Below are 19664 nucleotides of genomic sequence, written 5' to 3'. Positions count from 1 at the left end.
TTGCAGTAATAATACAATAAAATGGTCATTTGTAAACCGATTCCCTCGAAATTTGGCAAAAAGGATTTTCTTATAACTCTCGACATTACCGGTGAATTTCATAGAAATCCGGTAAGTTTTATATGTAGCTCTCGTCGTCGAGGAAAGTGTTGTACAAAATTTTGGGGAGATTGGTCAATAAATGCGCTTGCAGTGGCTCAAGAACTGAAAATCAGGCGATATATATATTCGCCTGATTTTCACTGTACAACACTTTCCTCGACGACTTCCACAATGTCTATAAAGTTTGTAAGAAATCTGTTCAGATTTAGATATAGCTCCCATTTATAAGTTCGCCCGATTTGCAGTAATATTGCAATAAAGTGGTCATTTATTAACCGATTCTTTCAAAATTTGGCAGGAAGGATTTTCTCTTGACTCTCGACGTAAATGGTGAATTTTATGAAAATCGTTTCGGATTTAGATATATCGCCCGATTTTCTCCTCCTTTTCTACTCCTATCTGAGAAGTTTGTTCGAAATCGGTTCAGAATTAGATACAGCTCCCATACATATGTTCGTCCGATTTTGATAAATATTGCAATAAAGCACTCATTTGTTAACCGATTCTCTCGAAATTTGGAAGGAAGGATTTTCATATAACTCTCGACAAATCGGCTCATATTTAAATATAGCTGTCATATAGCCCGATTTCCACTGCAAGCACATTTTTTGATCAATCTTGCTAAAATTTTGCACAACGCTTTTCCCAACGACTAACACCCTATATGAGAAGTTTGCTCGCAATCGGTGCAGAATTAGATTTAGCTCGCAATATATGTTCGTCAGATTTTGGGTAATTTGCAATAATGTCACCGTTGTCAACCGTAGTTATTACAGTTTGAACATATCTGCTCAAAATCTGATACGGATTGTTTAATTACCCATCCGAAAACATCCGCCGAAGTCCATTAACATTGGTTCAGAATTGGATGTAGCTCCCACAATGTACTTTTAGGGTAGGAGTAGGCACCGCCCGACTTTTGCCCTTCATTACTGGTTTTTCGAAAAACTTTGATATGATGGAAAGTATAGATATCGGTCTATACTATGTCACTTCATGTGGTGGTTTGTCTAGTTTGGGTATAACAATAATGTCTGATATCTTTTACTCAAGTGGAATATGTCGTAATCTAAAGCATGTGTTTATAATATATATTAATTTTCTTAACGCTTTATCCGGCAGATTTGTAACTATTTTGGCAGTAATGAAATCATAACCTGGAGATTTTTTCACATCTGGTTAAATTTTTAGTAAGTATTTTAATTCTATTCTAATATTTTCTTAAGTATTTTAATTGACATCGGTGTCTGATGTCAAGTGTGTAGGTTCATTTCCAGAAAACATTTACCATTTTGTAGTTCTACAAGCATTGAATAACTCACAATCTTTCGGTGTTATTAGTCTGGATCCCTAGCATTTGTTTTTTGTATTAAAGTCCCCACCTATGATAAAATGATCTCCTAGAGTTTTTTAATAGTTCGACGATGTATTGTACCGATTTAATATTGTGTCTGGGAGGGGAATACATCGTGCTGATTTTAAAATTCATATTTCGATTCATTTGAACAGTGACGCACTCTAATTGTTCCCAAAGTGCAATGCACTCTCATTAAAAGGGATTACATTTAAGATTCTCGGATGTTTCATACCAATGTATTTCAGTTGTTACACTTTTTTTTGCTACATCAAACAATGTTTACCCTTTCATGCTCTAAAGTCAGCGTATATTAAGCATGGTTGATATATTCAAATATGTGTTTGATGTGAATATGAATACGTAAATATCAAATAAGGATGTTCCATCAGTATGCAAATAAGTTTTAAAATCGTATTTTCTTCGTGTGTTTGTATTTGTATCTGTTTTCAACATCCTTCGTAACAATGTGGGTGATGATTATTTAGATAGTCATTTTGGTTTGGATGACATCAAGTAAGTGAATATATGTATTTATTATTGTTAGTTTTATTTTTTGTTATGATATTGCTAATATTTTGAGAAGATTTTCATCATTTCAACAATCGGCATTTCGATAATGTAATGTTTCACAACAAAGTTAACAATTTTAGGCAATATAATGGGCATACGAGGACCTGAAAATGGGATCTTTTACACTGAACGGAAAGTTTCCTCATCGTCATTTACTTGGAATTCCAGGATGTACTGGGGAAGTTTTAGGCCGATATTAGCACACTACTTTAGGTTCTCATTTCTTTCGTAACTTATCTGAATTATCGAATGTGAAAATTCCCAAGCTGTTGGGTTTTTTAATGCGATCTGGATGGATCATAGGTTGGAACTAGAAAGCATCTTCCGTATCTTCTTACTGTTGTATCACAATACATGAAAACGTCTAAGATAGTCTGACGGCCGATTTACACTTAAATCTGACCTAACCTAACCAGGAAAATCTGCAGAATGGCAAAACAGTGGTGGCAACGCTGAATGGCGATGCATTGTATTACAGCTGCCATGAAACAATAAATGAGTTTGGCTGCGAAAGCAAAGTCAGTCTTAGTGAGAGGCCCGGCGGCAACGACTCTTGCTTAAATATGGAGTGCCTATAATACTTGATATGAAAAGGCGAGTTATTGGGGTCTTTAAGTAACCAATGACCCAAATGTTCCCGCGGTGATCGGTCCTGTGGACTTGAGCGAGATTGCTCACCTGTTTGAGCTTAATGAATATTATTACCTCCAACACAACAGGAAATCAACAAAATAACTGCAAATTGCAAATTTGCCCGTGAACATTCCATTAAAGAACAGGGGCAAACTTCTCACATTTTAATGAGTACTGTCCGATTCAAGTTTCAGCTCATTGACAAGAGACCTCTTTTTATACCCGAGTACGACACCTCTTAATGATCAGGATCTCCTTTTTATAGCCGCAGTGTGACACCACTTTAACACGGTTGCCGTACCAAATGGTACAGTTTCTCACAAATGTCGGCAGCATTAGGATTTTCAGATGTTCTCGCAAGGATTCGAACCCAGGCGTTCAGCGTCAAAAGCGAACACACTAGCCTTTACGCTACGGTGGCCTCCACAACAACATAACTACCACTTGGAAAAAGTCAGTGGCTGAATTCACTGATTAGTCTTCTTCCCTAACACTTTTTATAAAACAAAACGACGACAAACGATAAAATATTGTCCAGTAGTTGAAACTTTCCAATGGCCAACATCAGCGTCTGTTCCCAGGTTGGGGACGACTCGAGGAGAACTTGAAGAAAGCGGCTCGCGACAAATGTACATGTGATCCCACTGAGAAACAAGATAATAGAAAAACAGACTCCCCTAACGTTGGCAGCCCACGCAAACGAAAAAAGGACACCTGGAATGTTGACTCTCCTTATAGATAAAGTGCAGTATACGCAATGGCGGATATATTGGAAAAGTACATGGCAGATATTACCGCCTTACAGGAAGTGCGATGGATCAGGAAAGGCGTCGCATCAACACCAAACCGCTGCCTCGCTCATGATATTAAAATCGTTCTGGCAAATTTGAGAGCAAATATAGGGAGGGAAAATATTTTTGGCCCAATAGTCGGAAAATTCCTCTACGAGATAACGTCCGCTTATAATGTTGCGATGGCAACAAACATGGTAGTAAGCTGCATCAGATCTCAACATAAACTAATTCTGCAAGCCATATAGTTGTCCCCAGAGCATGAAGTTAGTAACCAAATTGATCACGTTGTTACAGATGGAATGAATTCATTCAGCGTGTTTAATATACGGTTGATCTGAGAAGAGAAAATAGATTCGGATCATTTAGTTTGTGCAAGCAAATATCCGAACCCGTTTGAGCGTGGCGAGAAAAGTACGATCTGAACCTGTACGAAAGCTGGACATTGAAAAGCAGCAAGCGCAACAGATGCCAACGACAAATTCCACTCGACTGACCAACTGCTTGGTGAAAGCACTTCTTGTCGCGATGATACAACGGCGAAGTGGCAAACTATTGGCTATTCTATGGAAAATGCCAGGAAATCCGTATATGGGTACCAGAAGCTTCTCCCAAAAAACCCATGGTACCACCAAGAGTGTCGAAATGCTACTGAAGCCAAGAATGCGGCATACAGTGCAACCCTGCAATCAGTAACAAGGAGAGGTATCGCCAGAAAAAGTGAGAGGAGAAATGTCCATTCTGCAGAAAGAAAATGGAAATGGAAAGACGTGAGTGTGAGCGACCCGAGAATGAAGTTCGAAAATTCTACCAAAGAATTAAAGTTCAAACCGATGGCTTTATTGCATGCATATCCTCCTGCAGAGACAAAGAAGGAAATCTGGTAACTGACACAGATAGCGTGCTGAGGGTTTGGAAAGAACATTTTACCCAAGTGCTAGTGTCCGACGTGGTGGCGAAAAGGATACCGGTTAAACAAACACAGGGCAGCAGAAATCGATTGGTTGCCGCTGAACTAGACCAGAGTCGATAAGCAAATACGGCGAATGCCTTTTATATTTCAGGATTAGAGAATATACAAAAAAATATTAACCATCGAAAATCGCTTTATTGTTTTTTAAAATATTACCCATTAAGATTTATACACTTTTGAATTCACCATACCATCGATAAACACTGGTCCTTGATGGAGCTTCATCGCCAAAAATTGAATTGAATTCATCGATGCACTGTTGTTGAGTTAATCCACGTCGAAAGTTGTAGAAAAGAATCGCACGATTTAATTCCATTTTTTGGGCGAGACGAATCTTTTAAGTTACTGTAAGCAACACAAATAGCGCACAACACATCGAAATATCAATTTCCGACCCTATAAAGTATATATATTTCGGATCGTCGCAAAATTCTACGACGATTTAACGATGTCCGTGTATCTGTCCGTCTATTCGTCTGTCCGTCTATCCGTCCGTCTGTTATAATCACTCTACAGCCTTCAAACATTGATATATTGAGCTAAAATTTTGCACACAAACGTCTTTTGGATACACGCTGGTTAAGTTCTTGAACAGGCCAAATCGGACCATAGTTGGATATAGCTGCTATGTAGACCGATCTACCGATAAAGGATCTAAAGTTCATAAATGCTTTATTTTTCATCCGATTTTGCTGAAATTTTGAAACAGTGAGTAGTTTTAGTCCTCCCAACATCTGACCTTAATATGGTTCAGATCGGAGTACTTTTAGATATAGCTGCCATATAGACCAATCTCCCGATAAAGGGTCTGAAGCCCGTACAAGCTTTATTTATTACACGATTTCACTGAAATTTTAAGCAGTGAGTTATATTAAGCCTCACGACATCTGACCCAAGTGAGGTTCAGATCGGACTATATTGATATATAGCTGTCATATAGACCGATCTTATGATAAGGGGTCTAAAGCCCATAAAAGCTTACTTTATTACCCGATTTCGCTGAAATTTTAAACAGTGAGTAGGTTAAGGTCTCCCATCATCCGGCCTAAATATGGTTTAGATCGTACTATATTTGGATAAAGCTGCCATATAGACCGGTCTGCCGATAGGGGGTCTCAAGCACAAAAAAGCTTTTTTTTCATCCGATTTCGCTGAAATTTGAGTTGTTTTGAGCCTCCCGATATCCGATCTAAATATGGCTCAGATTGAACTATATTTAGATACAGCTGCCGATCAAGGGTCTGAAGCTCATAAAAGCTTTATTTATTACACGATTTCGTCGAAATTTGAAATAGTGAGTTGGTTTAAGTCTCCCGCCATCCGACCCACATATGAATCAGGTCATACTATATTGAAATAGCTGTCATATAGACCGATCTTCCAATTTAGGGTCTTAATTCCATCAAAAATTGATTTATTGTCTGAATATGTTACTTGTATATGAGTTCTCTGGACCTGAATAAAGTATGTTCGAAACCAGCCACTATTAGTCCAGATCGGTCCAGATTTGGTTAAGGGTGCCATATAGAACGATCTCTCGATTTAAATTATTCGATTTCGTTGAAATTTGACGCAGTGCCTATATTTATAGGACCACAGTGACTTATATTTATTAGACTACTCAATTCGGTACGGACGAATTTGAGTGCTAAAATTATTCAATTTTCACAGGATTGTGTGGAATGGGGGTTTTCATATACCCGAGGTGGTGGGTATCCAAAGTTCTACCCTACCGAACCTTTTTACTTGTTTATAATATAGATATAGTATCAATCCGTCTTCATTACCGTATATTAGACGTATGGCAGAAAAAATCCTTTTTTTCGAAATGTTTTTAGAACTCTTTCATATCAGTTATTGATATTTTAGTTTCAAAATTTGTTTTCGCTCTCAAATTTAAGTTTTTTTTGTTCTTTTTCAGGATTCTTTTTGGGGGTATTTTAAATGCTTGAACCTTATTTCATTAAAGATATTTTTTTTGTTTCATATGTATGTGGATATTTGCCCGTTAATGGTTTGCCTCCATATGGTAACTCTTTGAAATCAAACGGAAGAGAAACTATGAGAGACTACGAGTGCAGGCAAAGAGATTAAGAAACTTTAACGAAATTCATGTAAACAACTTTCTAAAATATTTACGTTTTTTTTTTTGTTAATTTGAAGTTCTGTGTTGCAGTTTTGTTGTGTATGAGAAATGAAAGACTTCAAGCTCACACTCACACAGCCATACATAAGACAGAAATACTTGTGTAAATGTATGTGTTTTCAAAAAAAAAAAAAAAAACAAAAAAAAAAAACAAAACAAAAAAAAAAAAAACAAAAAAAAAAAACATATGAATGGGAATGAAGAAGGTTTTTCAGTTTTTCATTTACCCTTGTATTTTCTTTAGATTTTCTTTTTTGTCTTTGTTGCTGTTGTTATTTCAGTTAAGTCTCTGTAGCGCTCCCATGGGGAAAGGAAATTCAGAAATGCGGTTCATGGCCACATAAACGTGACACAAAAGTTTTCACGACTCCATTATTCTTTGTCTTAAGTGGGATGCTGTCAATCCAGGGCCATGGGATATATGCAAGATCCACTTCTCAGACAAACATGCTCATATCTATTGTATGGTATGGTTGTTTATACATCCATACATGCTTGCTCGTATGTGTGTATGTATGTAAGTGTTTTTATTTCCAAAGCTACTCCCACTCAAACACAGCCGTGCCACTTCTGGGCGAATGTATTTCACAAGAGAAATTATGAAAGTTGATTTTCCTTTTGGCTAAGAATGTTGTTAATAGAGTTCCCAGAAAATTAGTTCAAATTTTCCAAATATGAAAAATGGATAGAATACTATTGAAAAGTTTTATATCAAACACGTACAAAGGTGCGTGCATGTTATATATCACATTTTGATAGAGTTGTCTATTATGATGAGGCATAACAAAATACTTGAAAGAGTAACCTTTTTTTAAACTTTATTAAGATCAGTTTATTCGATTAACTGTGATTTGTGAGGTGGACTCGAGATCAAAATGATTGATGATGTTTAGGGGAATGGGATCTCCTATTTATGCCCTACACCACTACTGTGGTACAGGGTATTATAACTTTGTGAATTAGTTTGTAACACCGATGATAAGTATACCGATCGACTCAGAATCACTTTCTGATTCGATTTAGCTATGTCCGTCTGTCTGTCTGTCCATGTTAATTTGTGTACAAACTACAGGTAGCAGGTTTCATCCGATCGTCTTAAAATTTGGTATGGGCATGCTTTTTTGGCCTAGATACGAAGCCTATTGAAATTGGAAAAAATCGGTTCAGATTTGGCTATAGCTCCCAAATATATGTTCGTCCGATTTGCTGTAATACTACAAAAAAATGGTCATTTGTTAACCGATTTCCTCGAAACTTGTCAGGAAGGATTTCCCATTTCCCGATATTACAAGTGAATTTCATTAAAATGGGTTCAGATTTGGATATAGCCCCCATATATATGTTCGTCCGATTTACAGTAATAATGCAATAAAATTGTCATTTGTTACCTGATTCTCTCGAAATTTGGCAGGAAGGATTGTCTAATGACTCTTGACATTAATGGTGAATTTCATAGAAATCGGTTCAGATTTAGATATAGCTCTTATATGTATATATCGCCCGATTTTCACTCCTAGAGCCACTGCAAGCGCATTTATTGGTCAATAAATCGACGACTTCCACAATGTCTATAAAGTTCGCTCGAAATCGGTTCAGATTTAGACATTGCTCTTAAATATATATATTTTCGTCCGATTTGCAGTAATATTGCAAAAAATGGTCATTTGTTAATCGATTCTCTCGAAATATGGCAGGAACGATTTTCCCTTGCTTCTCAACATTATAGATGAATTTTATAGAAATCGGTTCAGATTTAGATATAGCTGTCATATATTTATATCGCACAACTCTTTCCTCGCCGACTACCACATTAACTAAGAAGTTTTCTCGAAATCGGTTCAGATTTAGATATAGCTCCCATATATATGTTCGTCAGATTTTGGGTAATTTGCAATAATGTTGTCATTTGTCAACCGTAGTTATTACAGTTTGAACATATTTGCTCGGCGAGATCCATCAAAATTGGTTCCACATTGTACTTATTGGGTAGGTGTAGAGTATTATACAGTCGGCACCGCCCGACTTTTGCCCTTCCTTACTGGTTTTTATATTCTTCAGTTATGAGGATTATATGACAGCTGGTATAATAAACAAGACCTAACAAGTAAAAGCGTGTTAAGTTCGGCCGGGCCGAATCTTATATACCCTCCACCATGGATCGCATTTGTCGAGTTCTTTTCCAGGTATCTCCAACATATGATAAAAGGAAAGAATTTCAATGATATTGGAGCTATAATATCAAGTTATAGTCCGATTCGGACCATAATTGTATTGAATGTTGGAGATCATGGTAGAAGTCGTTGCGTAAAATTTCATTTGAATAAAAATTGCGCCCTTAAGGGGCTGAAGAAGTAAAATAGGGAGATCAGTTTAAATGGGAGCTGTATCAGGCTCTAGACCGATTTAGACCATAATTGACACGTATGTTGAAGGTTATGAGAGAAGTCGTTGTACAAAATTTCAGCCAAATCGGATAATCAAAGAAGTCAATATCCCAAATCGGTTTATATCGCAGTTATATCAGGTTATGGACCAATTAAAACCATATTTGGCACAATTGTTGGAAGTCATAACAAAACACTTCTTGCAAAATTTCAGCCAAATCGGATAAGAATAGCACTCTCTAGTGGCTCAAGAAGTCAAGATTCAAGATCGGTTAATATGGCAGCTATATCAGGTTATGGACCGATTTGAACTATACCTAGCATGGTTGTTGTTGGAAGTTACAACTAAACACTTCATGCAAAATTTAAGCCAAATCGGCTAAGAATTGCGCCCTTTAGAGGCTGAAGAAATTAAGACCCCAGAGCGGTTTATATGGCAGCTATATGAGGTTATGGAACGATTTGAACCACACTCAAAATAGTTGTTGGAAATCATAACAAAACACCTCATGCAAAATTTCAGCCAAATCGGATAAGAATTGCGCCCTCTAGTGATTCAAGAAGTCAAGATCCAAGATCGGTTTATAGGGCAGCTATATTAAAACATGGACCGATATGGCCCATTTACTATCTCAGCCGACCTACACTAACTCCTTCGAGAGTTAGCGTGTTTTCGAGAGACAGGCGGACGAACGGACAAATATGGCTAGATCGACTTAAAGCGACATGACGATCAAAAATATATATACATTATGTGGTCTCGGAGGAATATTTGGAGGAGTTACCAACAGAATGACGAAATTAGTATACCCCTATCCTATGGTGGAGGTTATAAAAAGGTAAGCCTAAACTTTATTTTGGTATACAAACTATGTCAGTTATCACCAACTTATCTACCGTTTTCTTGAACCAAACAACAATAGTTCTTGGAGCAAGTTTCCCATTCTCCGGTTACAATTTCTCGTATCGATATTCTTTTTGTTAAAGGAATTTCTTTTTCCGAATATATGTTCATTGAATATATGCTATCAAGAAAGCTTAACCTGCAGATGAGTGCCGATTTGTGTACCAGCGACCCGATAAATTCAAACAGATGCGTTTTGTTTACTGATTGCTGCGTAATATTAGGTGTGTTCGCGTACTTTCCCAGAAACAATTTGCCACAAAATCTTTTGAAGAGTAAGAAATTTCCATTGGAAAAGAAAACTTCAGAAGAAATTTGCAACCTCTCATTTATAAAACCTTTCAAAGTTTTCACTTCGACGCTCTCTCTTACTGTCAAACTCATAATAATGATTGCTTCGTAATATTGTCATATCGTAGCAAAAACTTATTCCTTAGTAATCCCAACCCAGCTACTTAATAAAAAGTATTTCATGCGACTAGCTTTACTATTTCGAAAGTTAGCGTGCTTTCGACAGACGGGCAGACATTGTTAGATCGACTTAACATATCATAAGGATCAAGAAAATATACTTTATGGAGTCTTAGACGAAATTTTCGAGGTGTTACAGACGGAATGAAGAAATTAGTACACTCCCATCATATGGGGGAAGGTATGGTAAAGATTTTCATTTTGGTGTATTATTCGTATAAAACGGTGTTTTCATTAAAACTATTCTTTGCATGAACAAGTAAAAATGCGTTAAGTTCGGCCGGGCCGAACTTTGGATTCCAACCACCTGGGGTATATATTTAAACCACCTTTCGTCAAAATCCCGTGAAAATGCATACCTTATGCCCTATAGCAGCTATATCGAAATATGTTCCAATTTGGACCAAATACCAATAAGTACAAGTCATTGTTCAATTGTGTATAACAAATTATTGGTATTTTTCAATAGCTATATCTAAAAACGACACGGATGTCGAAAAGCCTAACATAAGTCACTGTGTCAAATTTCAATGAAATCGGATTATAAATGCGCCTTTTATAGAGCCAAGACTTTTAATCGAGATATCGGTCCATATGGCAGCTATATCCAAATCCAGATCGATTTGCGCCAAGTTGCAAAAAAAAATTGAAGAGCCTAACACAACTCATTGTCCCAAATTTCGGCGAAATCAGACAATAAATGCGCCTTTCATGGGCCCAAAACCCTAAATCGAGAGATCGGTCTATATGGCAGCTATATCCAAATCTGGATCGATCTGAGCCAAATTGAAGAAGTATGTCGAAGAGCCTAACACAACTCCCTGTCCCAAATTTCAGCAAAATCGGATAATAAGTTCGCCGTTTATGGGCCTTAGAACCGAAATCGGCGGATCAGTCTATATGGCAGCTATATCCAAATCTAGACCGATCTGGGTCAAATTGAAGAAGCATATCGAGTGGCTTAATACAACTTACTGTTCCAAATTTCGGAAAAATCGAATAATAAATGTGGTTTTTATGGATCGAAGACCTTAAAACGAGAGATCGGCCTATATGGCATCTATATCCAAATTTGAACCGATCTGGGTCAAATAAAAGATGAATGTCGAGTAGCCTAATGCAACTCACTGTCCCAAATTCCCACTTCTTTCCACTTTTTTTGGGCCTAAGACCCTAAATCAGCGGATCGGTCTTGTATATGGGATCTATATCAAGAGTCCGATATAGACCATCTTCGAACTTAACCAAAAGAATCTGTGCAAAGTTTCAGCTCAATATCTCTATTTTTAAAGACTGTAGCGTGATTTCAACAGACAGACGGACCGCCGGATGGACAGACGGCCAGACATGGCTAGATCGTCTTAGATTTTTACGACTATCAGGAATATATACTTTATAGGGTCGAAAATGGATATTTCGATGTGTTGCAAACGGAAAGACAAAATGAATATATCTCCATCCTTCAGTGGTGGGTATAAAAATGTTCAGCAAACAATGTTAGTTACGTACAATAGTGCTTCGTTTATGGCTAACGTTTGATATGTTGAAGCGAAACATTACACAGTTACAATAAAAGAATAACTTTGCAATTAAAGTCTTTTGTTTGTCGTGAAGATACCGCAAACGTTTTTTTTTTTGTGAACAGGACTAAGGGAGCGGCTTTGTAGCAAATGACACCGTGTTTACGTCATATTGGCTAACACATGCCATATACACGCGGCTAACAAACCCCGCACTGAAGAGCTGATATGATACCAGACTTGAATCCATTTAGGGTTATAAAACGAACAACGATTAGGAATTTTGTGAGCACCTGACAGATTACTGACTTAGGCAAGCGATTACTGACTTAGGCATATGTTCACAGTGGCATGCGACTGTTTATAGCCAGCACACTATTCAAAAATTTAACTAAACCTAGCCACTACATATAAATGATCCATAGATTGTTAGCAGATCTTTGGATTTGAGCAACTGAAGTGCACATCTCATTTCCGATTTGGCTGTAATGTTTCATGTTTCAACATCCACATCCACATCAAATATGTTTCAATCCGGCCATAGGGTAATATAGCTACCATTTAAATCAATGTTCCAGTTTCAGCTTTGGAGCATCCTCAAACTTTTTGGTATCAATGAAGGCACTGATAATCAAGAAACAGTTGGTTCCAGAAGGCATAACTTCCTCAAATCTGTGAACAATTGCATTGCATATGCCGATATAGATGAAGTATTTCGCCAACCGTCGGCCACAATGGCGCACAGGTTAGCATGTCCACCTATGACGCCGTACGCCTGGGTTCAAATCCCAGCGTTAACATCTGAAAACATTTTCAACGGTGTGTTTTTCTTTGCTAATGCTGGCTGCTGGCGGTTTCGGCAGAAAGGAAGGCCCCTTATGACTTGAATCGGAAAGCGCTCATTGATATATGAGAAGTTTGCCGCTGTTTCTTAATGAAATGTTCATGGGCAAATAAACATTGCACTCGTTGATATGAGAGAAATATCTCCTGTTCCGTATTGGAATGTTCATGGGAAATTTTACATTGTTCATACCGCACATTAGCTTAGAACATCATGCAGGGAAAACGTAGGCTAGGTCTTTTCATAAGTATGACAGAGGGGGGTAAATTTAATTTTAATAGAAATATCAGGGTAGAAAAATGGCTTGCAACTTGATATCAACAAATTGAAGAATATGATTTCAGAACTCGATCCCAAACAGCTACTATAATAAATAACGTTTTTTTTATTTATTTATTAAATTGCAATTCAAAATTGTGGCTTAAATATCTTATCCTCAACAGATTCTGTTAAATCCACTCCATAAGATTTCCCAGTAGAGCTCAACAAAGAAATTGAGCTTTAAAAATTGTTGGTACCTATTTAAATTGAAAGCGTTATTCATATTTCTATTTTGAAACTATTTTGCGTTACGAAAGTGTTCCCATAGCAGTATTTGCTTGAATATGAATTTATGGCTCTTAAATATTTATACAATTTGAAAAATTGTAATTTAATGTTACTGTTCTTTCCCATGTGTGGCAGCAGTGAGTGAATGTGTGTGTGTGTGTGTGTGTATCTATTCTTGTTTTGCAGCTGCCGCAATGGTGAATAGTTGGTTAAATAGTTGGCTGGCTGGCTTGCTGCTTGGTTGGCCGTCAGACTGACTGCTAAGCTAGATAGATAAATTGGATGGGATGGAATGGAATGGTCTTGTCTAGGATGGGATGGGGCATACAATCGTTTGTAAGTTGCTAATGTCATTTGCAGAAACGTCTTAAAGTCTTTACTTGCCATCGCTACTGGCAAGAATGAGGAAAATAAATGAAAAAAAAAAAACAGCAATTTTTCATAAAGAAAAACTAGTTGTGATGCGTGGAAACTAATTCCTCAACCTCATTCCAGAGATATTCGCACTCTTCTCAACTAGATGGATGGCTGGATGGATTGTGGATGTATGGATGTTGTTTGATGATGTTATACTTTCCGATGGCCATTACGATGAAACTGAAGATGATGGTGATGTGATGGTGGCTGATGATGACGATAGTTTGCGTTGACAATGTTCAAGTATTTATTTCCCCCCCTCAATCACGCAGACATACATACAACATATGTACATCTGCAACACTTCCTTCTACATCTTCTCCATCATTGTTTGTTTGTTTTGTGTTTTTGGTGTTAAGATAGACGAACGAAGACAAAAGAAAAGTATCCAAGTTGAGAACTTACCAAGTGCTGGAGCAGCATACCAATCAGTCAACGATGTTTTTGTTTAACGGCCACCGCAGCACATTCATTGAAATCATTTGGGAAACTTCTCATGTATGTAGTAATGGGATAAAGGAATTTGTTGTTGCTTTTTTTCAAAATGATTTTTTTAAATTTAGGTTTCTTGACTTTTATCACTTTTTTCCAGCACTTTTCACTTATCTTATTGAAGATTTTTTTGGTAAAAAATTCACATTTTATTTCTTGCCAGAATTATTCATACTTTTTGCAGGGTTTTACTTGCTTTTTTATTTTTATGGCATTCTTTTACTCAACACTTCTTTCTTTTATTTGGACGTTTCCAATTTACTTGCTTCGATTTTATATTGGCGTATTTTCTTTTTATTTTATTTCACTGCTTTGGAAGAAGAGAATAAACCTTTCTTTAACGAAATCTAAAGTTTGACTGAAATGACGTCTTGTTGGTAACATTCGAAAGCCGCTTACTTCAACTACTAACACACACTTACTCAGAAACTCAACTCAACCCCACATTCAGCACACAACAGGCTACTACAATCAGTCAACAACCACTGTATGGTCTTTCACATATACACTAACATGTATACACTTGCATATGCCCATATGCACTGGTGTATACGTTAGAGAGACACATACTCACGTTTATAGTTTGCCAAGTAACCCAGCAATACATTTTAATTAGGTTTAGTTATTGAAGAGGAAATAATTAGAATATTTGTGGGGAATGGCGACAGATCTCAAAATCATTTCTATTTTGTTATACTTCCTAGAGATTTGGATATATAGGGATATGTGACGTGGTTTGTTGGTGGACTTCAACTATAAAAGAACTATCGTTCACATTGTTAATGCTTGGAAGATTGTTGGAAAGGGAAGGACCTCTACCAATAAAAATTTTCATTTAAAAATTTATATGAAAATAAAATCGTTTTATGTTAAAAAATTAATTGATTCAATCATTCTTCAATTGAATATGATTATTTTTTTCAATCACAGTCCCGAGTGAAAATTTTGCCATTTTCAATTAAAAAATGTATAAACTTTTTAATTGAATCTGAGATTTTTTCAATCACAATCGTGAGTGAAAATTTGGAATGTTCAATTAAAAAAATAATTGATTCAAACATTTTTTAATCAATTTTTGAATAAAGTGCTTAACCAAATTCAATTTAGGTATTTCGTCCCTTAAGAAATGTAAATGGAGATATTAAAGCCCTATACGTTCCACTTTTCGACAAATCTATAGAAATACCATGGCAGCCTGTTTTATGTGCCGGATTAACCTGATGGAGTCATTCATCGGCCAACGGCTGCCGTCTCAGTGCACACACTGCTACTACAACAATAACAAATCTATAGGCACACCTACCCAACACCGAAAATGTTTTTGTTAACCCCTGCCGTGGGATTTTTATTTATACGGGTGCCCACGGACCTTTGCCTAAACAACGCACCTTAAGTACATGTTCCATGAGGTAAACATCTGTGCACCAAATGCAGAAATTAATTGGAATTTTCAAAAAAAAAAAAACAATTTTTAAATGGATCGATTAAAAAATTAATTGACAATTTGAAATATTTCAAAAATTTTTTTAATTGGATCAATTTAAAACTCAATTGAAAATTTCAATAATTTTTTAATTAAATATTCAATTTTTTTAATTGGAAATCTTTTCAAATACTTTTTCAAGAAAGGTGAATGATATTATCTTGTTCGTGACTGAAGCAGTTTCAATTAAAAAAAATTAATTGAATTAATTAATTTAGTGACAATTAGACAATTAGACGGTAGACATTGATTTGAATGTCTACCGGATTTTATAAAAATGACGTGTAACTTTGAGGCACTATAAAATCGGAGCGAATAGATATATCATTATTTTTTCACTGTTAATAGACAAAACGTTGCTTTAGATAATAATGTGTCAATCTTCTTATGTACAAAAATTAAATTGTTGCGCTTTGTTTGTATGCGTGTTCCGAACATATTCAAACATTTTCAGCCATTTTTTTCAGCGATTTTAATGAAATTTTCACACATAGTAAAGTTGAAAAAATAGGGTTTTTATTTTTTGATATTCGAAAGGGGGAGGAAACTCCCCCTTACCGCAATTTTCAAAATACGCAAATCTCGGAGATGGGTGCATCGATTTAAGTGAACTCTTGTATGCCACCTTATGGTAACTCAAAAACACGAAATTGGTATAAAACTTTGGGGTCAAATAACCGTGGGGGACGCCCTACCCAAAAACCCATCCAAACAAACATGATTACCGATTGCGACAATATGGGTATCAAATGAAAAGTATATATGAATATAGCATAACTTGATATAACAATTGGACCTTTCGTGTCGTGAGGCCCGCCCACCAAAAACTACAAAAATTACTTGTTTACCGATTGAGGCAATATGGGTATCAAATGGAAGGTAATTGGAAGTAAAATACGAAACTTATATTAAAATTTGGGATCAAGGCGCAAGGGGGCCCCCCACCCCAAAAATCAGCCCCAAATGAATGTGGGCTGATCCTGACAATATGGGATTCAAACGAAACGTATTTGAGAGTAGAATACGAAACTTACATAAAAGTTTTGGAATCTATTCCCAGGCGGGTCGCTCTACCCCAAAATTATGCCTCAAATGGGCATTTTTACCAAACGGGACAATATGGTATTCTAATGAAAGTTATTAGAGAGTTAAATATGAATATAAATAATTTTCGAATTTCGACCAAATCGAAAGGGGGCCGCAAACACTTATGGGTGCAGCGAAGCATACAGGCCCAGCCAGTAGTTATAAAAAAAACGTCCTAAATGTCCAAAGTAAGGTACAAACTTCGCTAATAAGCCTTATAGTAAACTAGGTGTTTCTCACACGTTTATGGTGGGCGAGGCAGCGGTCGTATTTTCCTTCTAGGCGCTTGTAGAAAATGTTCTTTATCTGTTATTCCTCTTTTTCCATCGGGGCATGGGAACAAATAAGGCTGGTGTTGAAGAATTTGGCTTTTATGCGGATTGTAGCTAGCCTCTTATCCACTGGAGTAAACCTTAAGACAAGATGTTTCAGTCTCCGACTAACCACAAATCAACAGCCAAATTCATGCCTCATGCTATGGCAGCTCAAATCGATGTTTTGAGTTCTCAAAAATGCAGTTGTTTGAACCGATGTGTGAGAGCTCGCATTGTCGTAGTGAAGAGTGATCCCTCTTCGGCGGTTGATTTTCCTGATTTCTGGGAGGACAACTGGCAAACAAATGGTTGTGTACCACTCAGAATTGACTGTTCTCCGTTGTTCTAGAGGTACGATTGCAGGCGATTGCAAAAAAAAACAGGCGATCATTTGCTTGGAAGTGCTTCGTGCGCGAGCAACTTTTGTTGGATTTGGCACACCTTGAAACATCTATACATCGACTGCTGTTATCTTTCGGGCCCATACGATTGACAAAAGTATGTACAATACATATGATAAATACATTCCATTTAAAGCGCACTGTATTAATAACTGACATATAAAGGGAAAGTCATGCTATATAAATGCTGAAAGTAAAATGTCAATTGACAAATACATATTGTCGGACAACACATTTATTTATTAATATTAACACTACACAGTGTTTATTAAACAATCTCACTTATGGTTTACGTCATATTCATTACTAAGTGTGCTGGTATATTGAATCCAAGAGCTGTTGTAGTTTGTGTTTGTGTGCTATAGTAAAAATGTAAGACGGACAAAATAATACGAAAAGCATAACAAACAACAAACGAAACACTTGCACAAAACAAAAATCTAAACTTAAAAACTCGTTTTTACCATTATGTGGACGGACCCACATCAGCCAACCGTAGCCCCCACCAAATTCAATCGTTTGTCGTTGTCCCAATGCTTCATTAGCACGTATGCGCTCACACTCTCTCTCTCGCTCGCGCTCTCGCTCTCTAAGTTTCTCTCTCATCGAAGTTTATGTGCTTTAACAAATAACACTTCAAAGTAAAGCACTGCTGTGAGATTGTTAACAGAGGGTGGGTGAGAAAAAAGAAACAATTTTAAGGTACCAGCAACCACTACCATTTTGGTAAACATAACCATAAAGAACAAACATTATGGGGAGCACGCTACTACTGAGTGTGGAGCAGCAATGAGCGCACACATAACAACACTTTAGAAGCAGCAGCAGCAGCAATAGTATTAACAGCAAGAATGGCGGCAGCATTACCAGTGAAAACATGTGAGTGTATGGGCATGTTAGACCAACCAACAAACTGTTAACGCAAACTATTTCATGAATTCTATTTGTTTGTGAGAGCGCAACACCTTAACCTGCACATTCATTGTTGATTTTGTTTATGTTGCATACATGCGGTGCTGCCACAAGCAAACAATTTTGCCGACGAAACAGCTTTTCAGGAAAAAAATTTAGAAAAAGTCCAGATCGAAACTTATTTGTATACGAGATCTGCTATATACATCTCTGGCCTAATAATGAAAATGCAAATTTTTATCATCAACAAGTAAAACCGTGCTAAGTTCATCCGGGCCAAATCTTGGAAACCCACCACCATGGATTCTGCCAAAAATTTATACAAAATAAATATAGTTGAAGGGCATAATTTTATTCTACATACCAAACTTCTGTCAAACCAGCATAAATTAACGCTTCTAAGAACCGAACAAGGATAATCGAGAGACCGGTTTAATGAGTGCTATATCAGGTTATAGACCGATTTTGATCGTACTTGGCTCCATTGTTAGAAGTCATAACAGAACACCACATGCAAAATTTCACCCAAATCGGACAAAAATTGCGGCTTGTAAGGACTCAAGAAGTCAAATCAGCAGATCGATTAAATGGGGGCTATACCTGGTTGTAGACCGATTTGAACTTTATTTAGTACAGTTCTTGGAAGTCATAAAAATTGCGGCTTCAAGATTGCGGTTCAAGAAGTCAAATCGGGAGATCGGTTTATATGGGAGCTATATCAGGTTATAGATAGATGTGAACCGTATTTGCGGCTTCCAGGGGATCAGGAAGTCAAATCAGGAGATCGGTTTTTATGGGAGCTATATCAGGTTATATACCGATTTGGACCGTACTTGGCAAAGCTGTTGAAAATTATAACATTAGCCAAATCGGACGAAAAGCGCATTTTCCAGGGGCTCAAGAAGTCAAATCGGGAGACTTAGCTTAAATGGTAGCTATATCCAAATTTGAACCGATCTGGCCCATTTGCAATCACCAACGACCTACATCGATACTAAGTATGTGTGCAAAATCTGTGCAAGCGTCTAGCTTTTCGCGTTCGACCTCTAACGTGATTTCGACAGACAGACGCACGGACATGGCTAGATCGATTCAGAATTTCGAGACGATCCAGAATATATATACTTTATGAGGTCGCAGATCAATATTTCGAGGTGTTACAAACGGAATGGCTAGATTAGTATATCCCCATCCTTTGGTGGTGGGTATAAAGAGTGTTTTTTTGTTTTTCAGAGTTGCATGATTCATGCACTTTTGCATGCTCTCAAGCCAATTGTCGAAGCACTCTTTCCACTTAGTTTGAGCCACCTCCAAA

The 19664-nt window shown here is 37.0% G+C and overlaps 1 protein-coding gene across 1 annotated transcript in view; it reads right to left on the bottom strand.

Annotated features, from left to right (window-relative positions):
* Nucleotides 1-19664, bottom strand: part of LOC106084041 (serine/threonine-protein kinase D3) — a 132845-nt gene that overhangs the window by 62196 nt on the left and 50985 nt on the right. Inside the window, exon 2 of the mRNA XM_059363363.1 lies at nucleotides 14067-14463. The gene's annotated coding sequence lies outside the window, so the exon portion shown is untranslated. The remainder of the gene's footprint in view (nucleotides 1-14066; nucleotides 14464-19664) is intronic.

Source organism: Stomoxys calcitrans, chromosome 2, assembly GCF_963082655.1.
Source record: "Stomoxys calcitrans chromosome 2, idStoCalc2.1, whole genome shotgun sequence".
Lineage (NCBI taxonomy): Eukaryota > Metazoa > Arthropoda > Insecta > Diptera > Muscidae > Stomoxys > Stomoxys calcitrans.
The sequence above is the reverse complement of the archived record's forward strand: the minus strand, read 5'-3'. Positions and strand labels throughout refer to the sequence as shown.